The sequence below is a fragment of the Halichoerus grypus genome, chromosome 2 (assembly GCF_964656455.1).
Source record: "Halichoerus grypus chromosome 2, mHalGry1.hap1.1, whole genome shotgun sequence".
Classification (NCBI taxonomy): domain Eukaryota; kingdom Metazoa; phylum Chordata; class Mammalia; order Carnivora; family Phocidae; genus Halichoerus; species Halichoerus grypus.
The window spans coordinates 175,981,181-175,997,837 of record NC_135713.1 but is presented as its reverse complement, the minus strand read 5'-3'; the positions used below and the strand labels follow the sequence as shown (position 1 = coordinate 175,997,837).

General features: G+C 37.1%; 1 protein-coding gene and 1 pseudogene across 10 annotated transcripts in view; one reads left to right on the top strand and one right to left on the bottom strand.

Moving 5' to 3' along the window:
- VMP1 (vacuole membrane protein 1) overlaps positions 1-16,657 on the top strand; it is a 137,050-nt gene that overhangs the window by 37,100 nt on the left and 83,293 nt on the right. The gene's annotated exons all lie outside the window — the stretch shown is intronic.
- Positions 9,384-10,332, bottom strand: LOC118544335 (peptidyl-prolyl cis-trans isomerase FKBP3 pseudogene; annotated as a pseudogene).

The window sequence follows — 16,657 nt, the reverse complement described above, 5'->3', positions numbered from 1 at the left end:
CACATCAGGCTCCCTGCTCAGTGGGAAGCCTGCTTCTCCCTCTCCCACTCCCCCTGCTTATGTTCCCTCTCTTGCTGTCTCTCTCTCTGTCAAATAAATAAATAAAATCTTTAAAAAAAGAAAAAGAGTAAGCACTACAAAAATATGTAACTATCAAACTAATAGGGGCAGGTAAAAATTGTAGTTTTTAAAATTTATTTTTATTTGTTTATTTTATTTATTTTTTTGAGAGAAAGAATATGAATGGGCGGTGGGGAGGGGCAGTGGGAGAGGGAGAGAATCTTAAGCAGGCTCTCCACCCAGCATGGAGCCCAACACAGGGCTCGATCTCACAACCCTGAGATCATGACACTTGCCGAAATCGGAAGTCCGAGGCTTAACTGACTGAGCCACCCAGGCACCCCCAAAATTGAGTAATTTTTAAAAAACCAAGCCAAGGGCACCTGGGTGGCTCAGTCAGCTAAGCATCTAACTCTTGATCTCAGTTCAGGTCTTAATCTCAGGGTCGTCAGTTCAAGCCCTGCATTGGACTCCATGCTGTGCATGGAGCCTACTTAAAAAGAAAAAAACAAACAAACAAAAAACCAAGCCAAAAGAAGGCAAGGAAGGACAAAATGAACATAAAACAGGCAGGATGAATAGTAACCATTGCTGGTAGATTTAAATCCAAATATATCAATAATTATATAAATATAAGTGGAATAGATATTTCTTCCTGTTGTACAAATAAATGTAAAAAAATATTTAACGGAGGCACCTGAGTGACTCATTTGGTTAAGTGTCTGCCTTCGGTTCAGGTCACAATCCCAGGGTCCTGGGATCAAGCCCCACGTCTGGCTCCCTGCTCAGTGGGGAGTCTACTTCTCCCTCTCCCTCTGACTCTCTCTGCAGCTTGTGCTCTCTCTCACCCATTCTGTCTGTTTCTCTCTCAAATAAATAAATAAATAAAATATTTTAAAAAAATATTTAACTTTGCTGTATACAAACTACATACATAAAATATGAATACATAGAAATTAATAGTAAAAGGATGGAAAAAGATGAGCCCATTCAATGTCAACCAAGAAGAACCTTACGTAGCTATATTGAAATCAAAGTAAGAGTATGAGACAAGAAGTGTTAATAGAATGCATTCATTCTTTTTTTAAATTTTGTTTTAAGTAGGCTTCACACCCAGTATGAAGCCCAATGTGGGGCTCGAACTCACAACCCTGAGATCAAGACCTGAGCTGATATCAAGAATCAGATGCTTGGGGCACCTGAGTGACTCAGTTAAGTGTCTGAGACTTGATCTCAGGGTTGTGGATGGAGCCCTGCATCAGGCTCTGTGCTGGGTGTGGAACCTGCTTGAGATTCTCTCTCTCTCCCTTTCCTTCTGACCCCCACGCTCGGTCAGTCACTCTCTTAAAAAAAAAAAAAAAAAGTCGGATGCTTAACAGACTGAGCCACTCAGGCACCCCTAGAATGCATCCACTTTTTTTTTTTTTTAAAGATTTTATTTATTTGTTAGAGAGCACATGAGCTGGGGTAGGGGGAGGGCAGAGGGAGAGGGAGAAGCAGATTCCCTGCTGAGCAGGGAGCCTGATGGAAGGCTCGATCCTAGGACCCTGGGATCGTGACCTGAGCTGAAGGCAGACACCTGACCATCTGAGCCACCCAGGTGCCCCAGAATGCATCCATTCTTAATAATAAAAGATTCAATTCACCAGGAAGATGTAACAGTTATAAATCTGTATTTGTTTAATAATATATACTCAACATATAAAAAAATTTGGGGTACCTCTCTGGCTCAGTCTGTAGAGCATGCGACTCTTGATCTCAGGGTCATGAGTTTAAGTCCCCCATTGGGCATAGAGCTTACTTTAAAAAATAAAAATAAATAAAAAGCAAAATTTGGCAGAACTACAGAGAGGCGATAACTTCCACAAATCTGGAAAATTAATAGGGGAGTGTAGTATAATTGTTGGATGCGAGGTCAACATATATATAACAATTGTATTTCTATATACTACAGTAAACATTTAGAGTGAAATTTTTCAGAAGGTATCATTTATAATAGCATTTTTTTAAAAAGCAAAAATCTAAGAATAAATTAATAAAAGATGTGGTTGGCCTCTATATAAATTGTAAAATATTATTGGAAGTAGAAAGATACAGATAAAAGAAGGAGTGTATCATACTTATGAATTAAAAGATACAATATTGCAAGGCTGTGAGTTTTCCCAGTTTTAATCTACAAAATCAGTTCAATATCAGTCAAAACTTCGTAGAAATTGACAAACCAATTGAAAAAAAGTTTTCATTGCAGTAGCTTTATAATCAGTCTTTTTTTTTTTTTAAAGATTTTGTTTATTTATTTAACCGAGAGAGAGGGAAAGAGCATAAGCAGGGGGAGCGGCAGGCAGAGGGAGAGGGAGAAGCACGCCTCCCCGCTGAGCAGGGAGCCCAATGCGGGGCTCAGTCCCAGGACCCTGGGATCATTACCTGAGCCGAAGGCAGAGACTTAACGACTGAGCCACCCAGGCGCCCCCTTTACAATTAGTCTTAACAGCCAATAGGATATGTCCCTTTATTGTGTGTTTCTGTTTCTTGATCTGGATAGAGGATATGCTATAATAATTAATTAGGATATATGCATAATACACTTTTCTATATATGCTATACTTAAATATTCTGTTTTAGTACATACACTCTTTTGTTTTAGAATTTTATAGTCTTGGGGGTACCTGGGTGGCTCAGTTGATTAAGCATCCGATTCTTGTTTTTTTTTTGTTTTTTTTTTGTTTTTTTTTTAAGCATCCGATTCTTGTTTTCATCTCAGGTCCTGATCTCACAGGTTGTGAGATCAAGCCCTGGGTCATGCGATTGAGTCCCACGTTGGGCTCCGGCTCAGTGGGAGTCTGCGTGGATATTCTCTCCCATCTGCTGCTTACCCCCGCTCATGTGCTCGCTCTCTCTCTCAAATAAATAAATCTTTTTTTTAAAAAAAAGAATTTTATAGTCCGTTTGCCTACGTACAAATGAGTAATGTCTGCTGTAGTTATTGTATTTTATTTTATTTTAAGTTTTATTTATTTAAGTAATCTCTGTACTCCACCTGGGACTCAAACTCATGCTCCTCCAATTGAGCCAGACTGGCACCCCTGCTATAGTTCTTTTAAATTGGCATCTAACTACTTCCTAAAATCAGAAATATTCATTTAGATAACATTCATTTTTCTGAGACTTTTTCGAACTAAGACTGCAAACAAATGGGTTGTCTTATATATTCTCAAAAAATTGAATTCTTCCATAAAATCATCACTAGTAGTTCATTTCAGTTCACCTCAGAAAGCTTGAGCATTTACTTAGTGCAAAACATTCTGAAATACTATGTGAATTACAAAAGGAATTGGGTATATAGAGGAGAAGATATCTATTACATTAAATAATTATGCTGCAGGATATTGTGGTAAGTACTCTCATAGTGATATTCATAAATTGTTTTGGGACCCCTAAAATAAGGAGGAATTCTCTTGGAGAAAGAACAGGAAAAGTTCATGAAATGGGTTTTTGAGGGAAAAGCAGTGAATGCAGAGACATGAAAGTAGGATATCTTGGAAATGGAAAGAAGACCCATGCGAGAAAATAGGTTGGTGCCAAATTGTGGAAAGCTTTGAACATCAGACTACAGAGTTTATGTGTCGTAAAGAGTTTTTCAAACAAGTTTTAACATGTGTTTTAGGAACATAACTCTGGCAGCAATGTGGAGGGTAGATTTGGTGGGGAAGCGACTGAAAATGAGTCCAGTTAGAAGACACCTGTCCAGGTGAGAAGTAGTAATTACCTGATTTAAAGCAGTGACAGTAGAAAGGGTTTCAAATTTGAGGGATTGGATAGTGTATGGAAGTGCAAGTAGCTGAAATAAGAAAAACTAAATATGCTATAAAATGCAGATACTAAAGTATGAGCTTCACTTCTAAAATATAAGCTCTTGGGGCACCTGGGTGGCTCAGTCGATTAAGTACCTGACTCTTAATTTCGGCTCAGGTCATGATCTCATGGTTGTGAGATCAAGCCCCATGCTGGGCGTGGAGCCTGCTTAAGATTCTCTCTCTTTCTCTCCCTCTGCCCCTTCCCCCCTAAAAAAAAACCTCAAGTATATAAAATAAAATATAAGCTCTTTAAGGACAGGAATTTTTTCTACCCTGCTTACTGCTGTATTCTTGGTATCTAGAATAGTATCTGGTGCATACTAGGTGTTCAATAAATATATGTTGAATACATTAGTATAAAATAAAATCTTTGAGAAATCCTGGGGGGCGGGGTTGTGCAGAATAAGGCAGAATAATTGGACTTCCTTTATTGGCAAAACCGACTGTCCCTAACATCTGACTGTTAAGACTATTGATGAGGGGCATCTGGGTGGCTCAGTCGTTAAGCGTCTGCCTTCGGCTCAGGTCATGATCCCAGGGTCCTGGGATCGAGCCCCACATCGGGCTCCCTGCTCAGCGGGAGGCCTGCTTCTCCCTCTCCCACTCCCCCTGCTTGTGTTCCCTCTCTTGCTGTGGCTCTCTCTGTCAAATAAATAAATAAAATCTTTAGGGAAAAAAAAAAAAGACTGTTGGTGAAAAATGACCTAATCTGTATATGGCTTTTTCTTATTTTGCAGAATAGTTTTATATTGAACATCACTACAGCCTCTTTATTTCCCCAGCAAATAAAACTACATTTACTCTCTGCTTTATAAACAACACTGTAATATGTTTTTTGCATTAAATTTACTTAAATTTAGATAAACACCAGGCACAATGAATGACTTAAAATGTGATTTTTGGTTTTTTTATTTAGTGTATATGAGCCTGCTTATTATCTCTGGTATGTCTGTATAGTACGGTATGTTATTTTTTGATATAAGAAAAGTATCCTTACTGAATAACAAATTAGAAATTAAATAGCATTTGTAGGGGCACCTGGGTGGCTCAGTCAGTTAAGTGTCTTTCTTTGGCTCAGGTCATGATCCCAGGGTCCTGGGATCAAGCCCCACGTCAGGCTCCCTGCTCAGTGGGGAGCCTGCTTCTCCCTCTCCCTCTGCCTGCCGATTACCCTGCTTGTGCAGTCTCTCTCTCAAATAAATAAATAAAATCTTTAAAAAAAAAAAAGAAAGAAATTAAGGGAGCACCAATTTTATTTCTAATTCAGGTATTTTTTTGTTCCTTTTTTTTTTTTTTTTTTTAAAGATTTTATTTATTTATTTGACAGAGAGAGAGACAGCGAGAGAGGGAACACAAGCGGGGGGAGTGGGAGAGGGAGAAGCAGGCTTCCTGCTGAGCAGAGAGCCCGACGTGGGGCTCGATCCCAGGACTCTGGGATCATGACCTGAGCCGAAGGCAGACGCTTAACTGACTGAGCCACCCAGGCACCCCTTTTTTGTTCCTTTTTGTGATGTCTATTTCATGAGCAAATTTTCCCTGGTAAGTAGTGCAGCCTACTGATTTCATTCATTTACTTTACTCGTGTTTTTTTATAAGTAGATCAGATGTAAAAAGACTTCTGTAGCTGGCAGATTTTTCTCAGATTGCGCCTTCTAAGCACTCTTCTCTTGGATATTCATTCCCAGAAATCCATTAACAAATCTATTTTAGTCTTAACAAGCATGTAACAGGTTTCCTTTCAGAAGATTTAGAACATGAGTGATCCAGGAATGCTTATTTACTAGTGGAAATTATGCCGAGTAAAAACAAGTTAATGAAGGTAACGTTGCTGCTGTTAACCTCTTTGATGCATCTCTGTTTGGATGAATCAAAATTTCCACCTTAGTAATGGTCTGACCCAGGGCTAGACAGCCCAGTGGTCAGCATTTTCTCTGCAAAGAGCCACATAGTAAATATCTTAGGCCATACAGTCTCTCTTGCAACTCCTCAGATCTATTACTGCAATGAGAAAGCATCCATGGGGGTGCCTGGGTGGCTCAGTAGTTAAGCATCTACCTTCGGCTCAGGTCATGATCCCAGGGTCCTGGGATCGAGCCCTGCATCGGGCTCCCTGCTCCGTGGGAAGCCTGTTTCTCCCTCTCCCATTCCCCCTGCTTGTATTCCCTCTCTCGCTGTGTCTCTCTCTGTCAAATAAATAAATAAAATCTTAAAAAAAAAAAAAAGCATCCATGGACAGTGTGTAAAGGAATGAGACTGTTATCTAATCAGCCTTTATTCACAAAAACAGGTGGCCCGACTGCATTTGATCTGCAGGCTGTAATTTGCTAACCCTTGCTCTAACTCACAGGGTGACAGTAGTACATTAGAAGAAGCATATTGAGTATGAGAGCCTTAGTGACCCAGCCACCTTCTAAGGATTTTTACAAGACACATGCATTTGACTCATCCCTTTGCCAAAAAAAAGAATTATCACTTCTCTCTTCCAAGTCATAACATTAGATTTAACATGATGTTTTATAAGAGAGTATAGTTGTGCGAATGCTTGAATGGTCTAGAAAACCATTAAGGGAAAATAAACCAACTTTGTGTGAAGAGGGAAGTGGAAGAATTTCTTTCAAATGAGCTGCCTGATGACGACAAGATTTAATTCTAATTTCATGTTGTAATCATTGATGTGTGCAGTTATTAAATACTGGTTTTTACAACGTTGCAGTCATTTTGAAAAGTAAGTAATTTATGGATTAAGTTTAGATTGTTATAAACAGTTGGGAGAACTGATGGGTTATTTCAGTAGCCACCTTAGAATTACTTCCCATTACTAGAAAAATATGATTCATAATCCTGTAAACAACCAGGTTAACATAAACAGGAACTTTGGTACTTGATAATGAGAAATATCTCTTAGGCATACTCCTTATATGCACGTACATTATTATTCACGAAGTTACAAGACAAGCAGATGATTAAAGAGCCATTTGTAAACTGTAAGTGCCATTTATGATTTATAAAATCTATTCTATTTAACAATAACAAAAAGAATGAGTCCTTTCACAAGAATTAACGTCTCAAATAATGTGATATGTGAACACTTTTGACACTAGGTGGAGCAGTTTCCTGGACAAAGCCTTAACAAGCCCTATGTTCCTTTCAAATAAACCCAGCTCCTAGAAAAAGAAGTCTAATGAGAACAATAACTCAACAATAATGGTAAAAGGCACCCAACTACTGAGCTATAAATAGAAGGCTGAATATATTTTACATATAACTTTCCCCTTTGGTGTGTGTGTGTGTGTGTATTTTTTTTTAAAAGATTTTACTTATTTATTTGAGAGAGAGCACGAGCAAGGGGAGGTGCAGAGGGACAAGCAGACTCCTTGCTGAGCGGGGGAACCCAACACGGGCTCCATCCCAGGACCCTGAGATCATGACCTGAGCTGAAGTCAGACACTTAACCGATTGAGTCACCCAGGCACCCCCTTTGTTGTATATATTTTAACCATCGAATTCCCTCACCTTTGGGGATCAGAATGGGAGAGAGATTCACATATTGAAAACATTAGAATTGCCTTGTCTAGATGCAGTTGGGATGTAGAAAAGCTTTGGAACAATTCATTCCATTGTGGAATAGATCAGGTTTTTTGTTTTTTTTTTAAATGTTTTATTTATTTATTCATTCATGAGAGTCACAGAGAGAGAGAGAGGCAGAGGCAGAGGGAGAAGCAGGCTCCCCGCCTAGCAGGGAGCCCGATGCGGGACTCGATCCCAGGACCCTAGGATCATGACCTGAGCCGAAGGCAGACACTTAAGCATCTGAGCCAGCCAGGCGCCCTAGATCAGGTTTTATTAGAAGCTATAACATCAAGGCGTTATCATCTGAATAGTATTGATGAGTCATTTGTTTAATATGACCATTGTAACAGAAAAATATTTTTCTCTTTGTTATAAAATAAATATAAAGAAAGTTAATTATGAGATACTGGCCTTTGTGTAAGATTTCAAAGGCCTGTTTCTGCTTTAAAGTTTAGGATTATTTCATCACTAAAGTATGTGATAAAAATTATACATTTAAAAAATCTGACCTCTTGATTGTTATTGAATACTTATAGAACCCTTCTGTATATAGTGCCCTGTTTCCTTTAATGAACAAGTGCTTTATAGTATGTATATAGTACTTTATAGTGTGCTATTAAAAAGCTGTTTTTTCCCTTTAATGTAGACATTTCTTATACTTTGTGACTATTGGCTATTTAATGCCTAAAGTAAATGTTATTTGGAAAATTGTATGGATATGGATTGAAATGAAATAGTGAAGTAGGTTCAGTAAAAGAAATATTATAATAATTGTTTAATGCCATGAGGTAGAATAATTCTTCTAAAAAATTGTTAGCCAATCTCTAGTTTTTTCCTGCTTGACTTCTGATTATTGCTTCATAGCTCACCTATCTCTCTGTAAGAGGGGAAAAAAAAACAAACCAGGGAAGACATTGGCAAAAGTAGGATTCTGGTATAACTTGATACTGCTCTGTATAGGTATAATGACTCTGTCTATAAGTATGCAGTGATTCAGGGCTCTTGCGGGAAGACCAAACAGGCCCTTCTTAGAAAAGGTCTGTTTGTGCTTTTTTTGATGAAGGCATGATCAGCTCTTTTCCCTGCCTTTCCCCAAGAAATGACTCATCTATTAACTCTTGTGAGTATCACCACATCAAAAGAAGAAACCAAGGTCTCCAGGACGTAGGGCCAGGTTTCCCAAAACAAAAGGGGTATGCATAGACTGGATAACTTCCTGCCCTTAAGTCACTGTTTATTAATGTGTGCTTAAATGAAAGGTAAGGAGATTCAGTTTAGCTGAAATCTATCCTGTTGGATATCTATTTTAAACAACTTATAGTAACTTTTTTAAAGTTCTCTATAAATACGTGGTCCGCTTCTCGTGAATACTTAAATTAACTTTATGATCAAAAATTGTTTAGGTTTAGAGAAGAAAAGTAAAACATGTCTAGGGGTGTGGGGCTGGTTCAGTGGGTGGAGTATGCAACTCTTGATCTTGTGAGTTTGAGCTCCATGTTGGTTGTAGAGATTACATAAAAATAAAATCTTTTAAAAAGAAAACATATATTATGAATTAATTCAGTATAAAAATGACTTCAACAGGGTGTCCTTATAACTTGGGAGCTTGAAGTATAGAATTTACATTTTTTTGTTTTGGTTAGCAGTTTTATACTTACCATATAATACTTTTTTACTATAGAATGTTATATAGGAGCACCTGGGTGGCTCAGTCGGTTGAGCTTCTGACTCTTGGTTTCAGCTCAGGTCATGATCTCGTGGGTGGTGGGATCAGAGCCCCATGCTCAGCCAGGAGTCTGCTTGAAGATCCTCTCCCTCTACCCCTCCCCCCACTCATGCACGTGCAGGCACTCTGTCTAAAATAAATAAATTTTTTTTTTTTTCAAGACAATATGTTTTTATTGAGCCTTTTAGTTTACAACATGAGGTAAAAGGAAAGTCATTTCTCCTTAAACAGTATTTTACACAGCTGTAGTAAAATATTTCAAACTTTAGGGAATTATAATGGATTACATATATTAAAAGTTGGGGATTGGGTAAACAATATCGGAGTTCTTGAATTTTCCAGTTGACTCTTCCCTTACAATAGTAACTAGCTCTAATTAGTTATGTAAGTTTCTTCAAGGCCATGTTTTATTGTTGCTGATGTCTTTATATCCGAAGCATTGCTATCTCAGTCAATATCCACTAATTCCACTTCAAAAATGAGTTTTGCATTTGGTGGAATTTTGGCATCGAGCTGTCCTATGTTTCCATAAGGCCGTTCTGGTTCAACCTCTAGTTGAGCCTTTTCTCCTTTACTCGTAGTTAAGAGTGCTTCATCCCATCCTCTGATAACTTTGCCTATTCCAACCTTAAAACTTAAAGGCTTGGCATTTTTCTTCTTCTTTGAACTCGTTTGAATATTAGTATCAAAAACAGTCCCATCCTGTAGTGTTCCTGTATACCAGCAGTGAACAACATCTCCCTTTTTGGGAAAGTTGGTTTTATCGCCTTTTTTAAGAACAGATTTTATATATTTTGGTGGACCCTCATCCAGAGTCTCTTCAGACTTGGTTTCTTTGGGTTTATCTTCATTAAGCTTCACATTTTTCACCTGCTCAGACACTTTACTTATACTTTCAGTACCCTTGAAACGCTTACTTTCAAAAAGATGGTTGTAGGCTGTAACCAAATGGTCCTTGTTAGCTGTCTTGGTCACATTTTTACTGTTTCCTAATAACTTATGTTCTGCAAGAAACGAATCTGAACCGTGGTCCTGTAGAAACTTGATAATGTCCTTCTTGGGCAGCTGCTTACTGCGCAGCTGCTCCACGGTCCAGGCCTGCTGTGGTACGGCTGCCGCCATCTTCCCCCGCTCATAAATAAATCTTTTTTAAAAAAGAATCTCCTATATTCTTGCTGTTACCTAAGCTGTGCAGGCATCATTATTATTATTATTACTATTACTACTACTGCTGCTACTACTACTATTACTACTAGTAGTAGGCTTTTCATCAAATGAGGAATGTGAGATAGAAGTCTGATTATATCTAGTAAGTTACTAGCAGATTCAGAAAACAAACCCACATTAATGCCCAAATTACTGCTTTTTGACATATGATACTATATTTTATAGAGAGGGACCAGAGGCTTAATTTATAAACTTGGGACCTTCCTCACAAAAATAATATAAATACTAGTTAAACTTTTCAATGCCCGTTTGGAATTAATAATTTTATGCTCTAGCCTTCTAGAATGATTTGCTATACACCATAACCTTAAGTTGTTTTCTGACTATGATGAGAAAAGCAATGATTAAAAGAATTTGAGAAGTAGAATTCCTGTTTGCAAAAGCATTTTTAAAGTCCCCTAAAAGTCGAACTTAAAGAAAACAAAGGTTTTGCAAGTTGTACAACCATTTGTCATCTCCTTTCATTTATTTATCACCCAGATATTCCTAATGAATCACATTTCAGACTAACCACTGACTCCTTTTGTTCCTTAGTGAAGGAGTATGGCAAACAAATGTTTTCCCAGTGAATCAGCACAGGATTCTTGATTTTATTACCTTTGCCCTAAAGTTTCCAGACAAAACTAATTGGAAATTTTGCCTTTGGGATCTCACTTGACTTCTGTGTATGGATGATGGATTAGGCTATGAATTGACATTACAGATGTTGTACAAACAACTCTAGTCTTTAGGAATGTTTTATCAGTTCTAAGGGAACCGCCTAAGGTGGAAGAATGTCTGTCTGTCCCCTTATCTTCCTTACAAAAACTCATACATACACATACTGCACTTTTAATATGATATCATATTCTTCATCTTGGTTGATAAAGAGGTGTGGCTGAATAGGCTAACAATTAATTAATATTACCATTTTAGGTTTTTCCTTTAAAAAAAAAAATGTCTCTGCAAGAAACAAGGGCCTCCAAGTAAATCCAACAGTAAAGTTCAAAAGCAGAAAACACTTTTTAAATGAAGCAGCAGTGCACATACAAGTTTGTCATTTTACTAATGTAATTTTTTTCAGAGGTTAACATGAATATCCCACACCCTCCCTACAAAAGACCCTAATTTGTGTTTGTAGTACGAAGACTTCGTTCTCGGGGCTTTAATAGTACTACATTACTATCCAGGCAGTACTTACAACTTCTCTTCACTACCATATTAGGGTATTTTTGTGTCGTATAATTTCAGGAATGATATTTTATCTCTTTAGGACAATTTTTTAAATTCTAAATTTGTCTTAGAACTTTTGGTATATTACTATTCCTGAAGAGTACAAATTGATCTCATAGAATTATCTCTGTTAAATTTTTTTCAATCAGTCACTAAAACTTCCTTTTATACACTACTCATGAAAGAGCTTAAGTTGTAGAAATATAACTTAAAATTTATCTTAAAAGAATAGTTTAAAAGTTAAAACACTTTTTCCACAAATACCTATATCTGCTCTTATAAGAAATTTTACCCCCGAATTAACTATGATTTTGCTCTCACCCAGATGTACTATTCCCTAGCCAAGCAAGCATCATTTATCCTAGACAAGGCAAATTATTCCATGATCAAAACTTTGGAAAATATAATGTAATACATCTCATGAGACTAGATATATGTGGCAAAACCAGATGTCTGATATGTCACGAATAGCTGAACTATCTTATTGAGGTGACTTCACTTAGAATGACTATACTGAATTATTTAAAAAAAACAAAACCTAAAACCTGCCTCTTTGATGAGAATGTAACTTTTCAGTGCAATCTTAACATTTAACCTCATCATTAACAGGAACTTCTATTGACATTAATTAGGAACTCTCGGGGGTTATGAGTACAGTTAGTGAATGTTACTTGTGACTTGATCTCTAGGGAATTTATAGAGCTTCCTCTGCTGGGGAATAACAGTCTGGGCTAGATATAGCTGTTTAGCTTCCTTTGATTACCACCTCATAGGTTAAAGGATACTGACCTTAACTGGAGAAATTAACCTTCAAGAACCTTCACTTGCCACTTTTCCTCGGATAGCGCTCCTTGTATTGATCTTTACCTTTCTGCATGGCACATCCTTTTAAATGCACCGAGATTCATTTTGTATCACATCATATGGTCTATCTTGATGAGTGTTTCATGTGTCCCTGAAAAGAATATAGATTTGGCTATTGTTGGGTAGAGTGTTCCATATTGTTCGAGTGTTCTGTAGCCATGCTAGTTGTCAATTTAATTGTTCTATCAACTAATAAGAGAAGGATATTGAAATTTCCAGCTGTAATTGGGGATGTTTATTTGTCCTTTCAGTTCGGTCAGTTTTTGCTCTATGTATTTTACACTCTGTTATTAGGTGCCTACACACTTAGGGTTGTTCAGTCTTCCTGGGAATTAGTGATTTTATCATTATGAAATGGCCTTATTCATCCTGTAGTAATATTCCCTGTACTGAGGCCTACTTTATCTGATATTAATATGGCCACTCCATATTTTTTATGATTATTTTAAATGAGTTATCTTTTTTCATCCTTTTACTTTTACTTTTGGGTCTTGATGTTTAAAATGGGCTTCTTATAAATGGCATGTACTGAGGTCTTGTTTTTAATCCAGTCTGACACTCTCTGCCTTTTCATTTGTATGTTTGGTACATTTATAATTAATGTAGTTATTAATATGGTTGGGTTTAAGGGCGCCTGGGTGGCTCAGTTGGTTAAGCGACTGCCTTCGGCTCAGGTCATGATCCTGGAGTCCCGGGATCGAGTCCCGCATCAGGCTCCCTGCTCACTGGGGAGTCTGCTTCTCCCTCTGACCCTACCCCCTCTTGTGTTCTCTCTCTCACTCTCTCTCTCAAATAAATAAAATATTTAAAAAAATATATGGTTGGGTTTAAGTGTATCCTCAAACTATTTGTCCCACCTATTTTTTATTCTTCTTTTCCTACCTTTTTTTTGGATTGAGCTTTTTTTTTTTTTTTAGCGTATGTAATATAACTGCTTTTCAAGAGTATATTCTATTTTCTCCTTCCCATACTATATGGTGTTGTCATATATTTTACTTCTACATGTGCCATAGTTTTTACTTTAGACAGCTAGATATTTTTAAAGAGATTTTTAATGAGGGAGAAAAGTCTTTTATATTTCCAGTAGTCTTTACTCCTTTGTGTACATTAAAATTTTCGTCCGGTAGAACAAATTTTTTTGGCTTTTTTTTGGTCTGAAAATGTTTTTGTGTTATCTTCATTTTTAAAATATATTTTCCCTGGATTCTAGATTTTTTTTTCCTTTCAGCACTTCATAGAAATAATTCCATTGTCTCTTGGTTTGCATTATTCTGATGAGAAGTCTTGTCTATATTTCCCTGTAGATAATTTATCTTTATCCCTCAGATTGCTTTTAAGATTTTCTCATCATTATTGAGTTATAGCAATTTGATTATATTATGATTATGATGCTTTTCAGTGATCTGATTAAGTTTTATTTTCTTTGTATTTGTCTTGACTGAGGTTTGTTGAGTTTCTTAGATCTGTGAGTTGATGGATTGGTATTTTTCTGCACACACTCCTCCCCACCAACACAAACCTTCTCCTCTCTTTTCTGGGATTCCAATTACACGTATATTAGACTGGTTGGTATTATTCCACAGGTTACTGAGGTTTATTTCTTTCATAGCCTTTACTCTCTATATCCTTTAGTTTGGACACTTTCTATTGCCCTATCTTCAAGGTCTCTAATATTTTCTTCTGTAGTGTCTAATCTATTAATAATCTAGCCAGTGAATTTTTCTATACAGATACTTTATTTTCAACCCTAGAAGTTCCTTTTTTTTTTTTTTTTTTTTTAAAGATTTTATTTATTTGACAGAGCACAAGTAGGGGGAGCAGCAGAGGGAAAGGGAGAAGCAAGCTGTCTGCTGAGCAGGGAGCCCTACATGGGGCTCAAGCCTAGGACTCTGGGATCATGACCTGAGCCAAAGGCAAATACCTAACCGACTGAGCCACCCAGGCACCCCTAGAAGTTCCATTTTTTTATACTTTCATTTCTTTCCTCATGTGTTTATGTTTTCCTTTAAATCAGGTATCAACAAACTTTTTCTGTAAAAGGCCATATAGTAATTATTTTAGACTTCATGGACTATAGAGTCTTTCAGAGCTATTCAGTTTTGCCATTGTAGCACAGTATTAGCCAGACATGATATGTAAATGAATGCACATGGCTGTATTCTTTGAAACTCTATAAAACTAGTGTGGGTCAAATTTGGCCCATATTTGAAGTTTGTCAGTTGCTGCTTTAGATCCTTGAACATACTTGTATTTACTGTCTTTAGGTTCTTGTTTGCTAATTCCATTATCTCTGACATTTCTGTTTCTATTGACTAATGTTTCTTCCGGTTATGGGTCATATTTTCATGCTTCACAGATCAGTTGTTTCTTATTAGATGCTGGACATGTATTATATTGTTGATTGTATGGATTTTGTTGTCTTCCTTTGCAGAGCATCAATTTTTTTGTTTTGGTGGGCAGTTAAGTTACCTATGGATCAGCTTGATCTGTTTAAGGGTTTTTAAAAAACATTTTATGGCCTATCTGGAGTAACTGTTACTCTAGGCTCTTTCCAAGGTCTTCTTCCCTGAATGCTATCTCTCCACTTTAGCTGGTTGAAGTCCAAGTGTTTCCTAGTCCTGTGTGAACTCTAGGAATTGTTTAGCTTACAACTCCCTGTTAGTTGTTTTCCTGCTGCTTATACTTTGCCTAGCCTAATGGAATCTCACTGTAGCCTGCAATGCAGCTTTATATGTCAGAGCCTCAAGGGGACCTTGTGCATATTTCTAGAGTTCTTTTTCTGCATAGCTCCCTCTTCATTAGTATTCTGTCCCACAGATTTCAGCTACTCAGCCTCCCTAAACTCAGATTTACTTCTGAACTCAGCAAGACCGCTATGCTTTGTTTGTTTGTTTGTTTATTATTTTTAGTAATCTCTACACCCAATGTGGGGCTCAAACTCATTACCCCGAGAGCAAGAGTTCATGCTCTTCAGACTGAGCCAGCCAGGTGCCCCGAGACCACCATGCTTTGCTTGGGCTCTTTCTCTTTGGATTTTGCTATAAACATGAAATGTGTCTACAGATGAAAAGCCAGAGTCATCATAGGGTTTCCTCATTTGTATCCCTTCTCTTAGCCATCAGAAATCATGTACTGCCTGTGGTACAATGCCTGAAAAGAATTGTTCCATATGTTTTGTCCAGTTTTCTAGATTACTGTAGATGTAAAAGTCTGTACCATTTACTTCATGATCTGAGACAGAAAACCACCCAACCAAAGGCCAGGACCTCTAACCCATACATATCAATACCTGCATACTCCCAGGACAGCTGTAACTTCCTGCTCAGTACATTGTGGGTTTTTTTTTTTTAAATATGTTTCATGGTGGTTCTGTCCAGATAGCCTTTTCTACTTATACAATAGCTGTTTGTCTTTATCCCTTTTTTTTTTCATTTAGTATGGTTAAAATATGATTCTTAAATATTTGATACATTGCAGTGGAACTTGTAGGTTTTGAAAATAAACTTAAAAGGTAGTTTGAATACGTGTAACCTTTAAAATTATTTTAATCAAAACCATTTTTTAGTTTTGATGTTTGTATTTTTTCTGTAAACTAATCTTTATTTCAGTCAACTCAGTTACATTTAGGAACCATCAGCCTATAATGTTGAAAAGAACTTGTGAGGTTTCTTATAGTTAGCATAGTTTAAACTAAAATGTCAAGGTACAGGCTAAACGGGCTCTTGAGAATGAACAAAGGACAAGAAGCTGAGTTATTTGTGTCCATTTTGCTGGGAACCACCACATCTGCTCTAAGGCTGAGTAATCATGACTTATTAGTGTGGTTATGGAAAGTATATATCAGTTTAGTTGTGTGAATGAACTGTCCTTTCTTTAGGGAAAAAATTCTCATCAGATTGCTGAAATTTTCCCTTTTTAGAATTACTTAAAATTGAAACTATGAATAAGTGTTTTATCTTGTTGGATAGTGTCTTTGATCTGTTGAGGTACATATTTTATCTATATTTCAAGAATAGAAATGTAGTTTTTTCTTTCCTGTGTATCCCAGAAATCTTAGTTTAGCATCCAGGACCATTTAATTTTTGTTCACTGAGAGTTCATTTCTAGAGTTGAGGTGTAAAACTGTTCCTACATCTTACAGGGG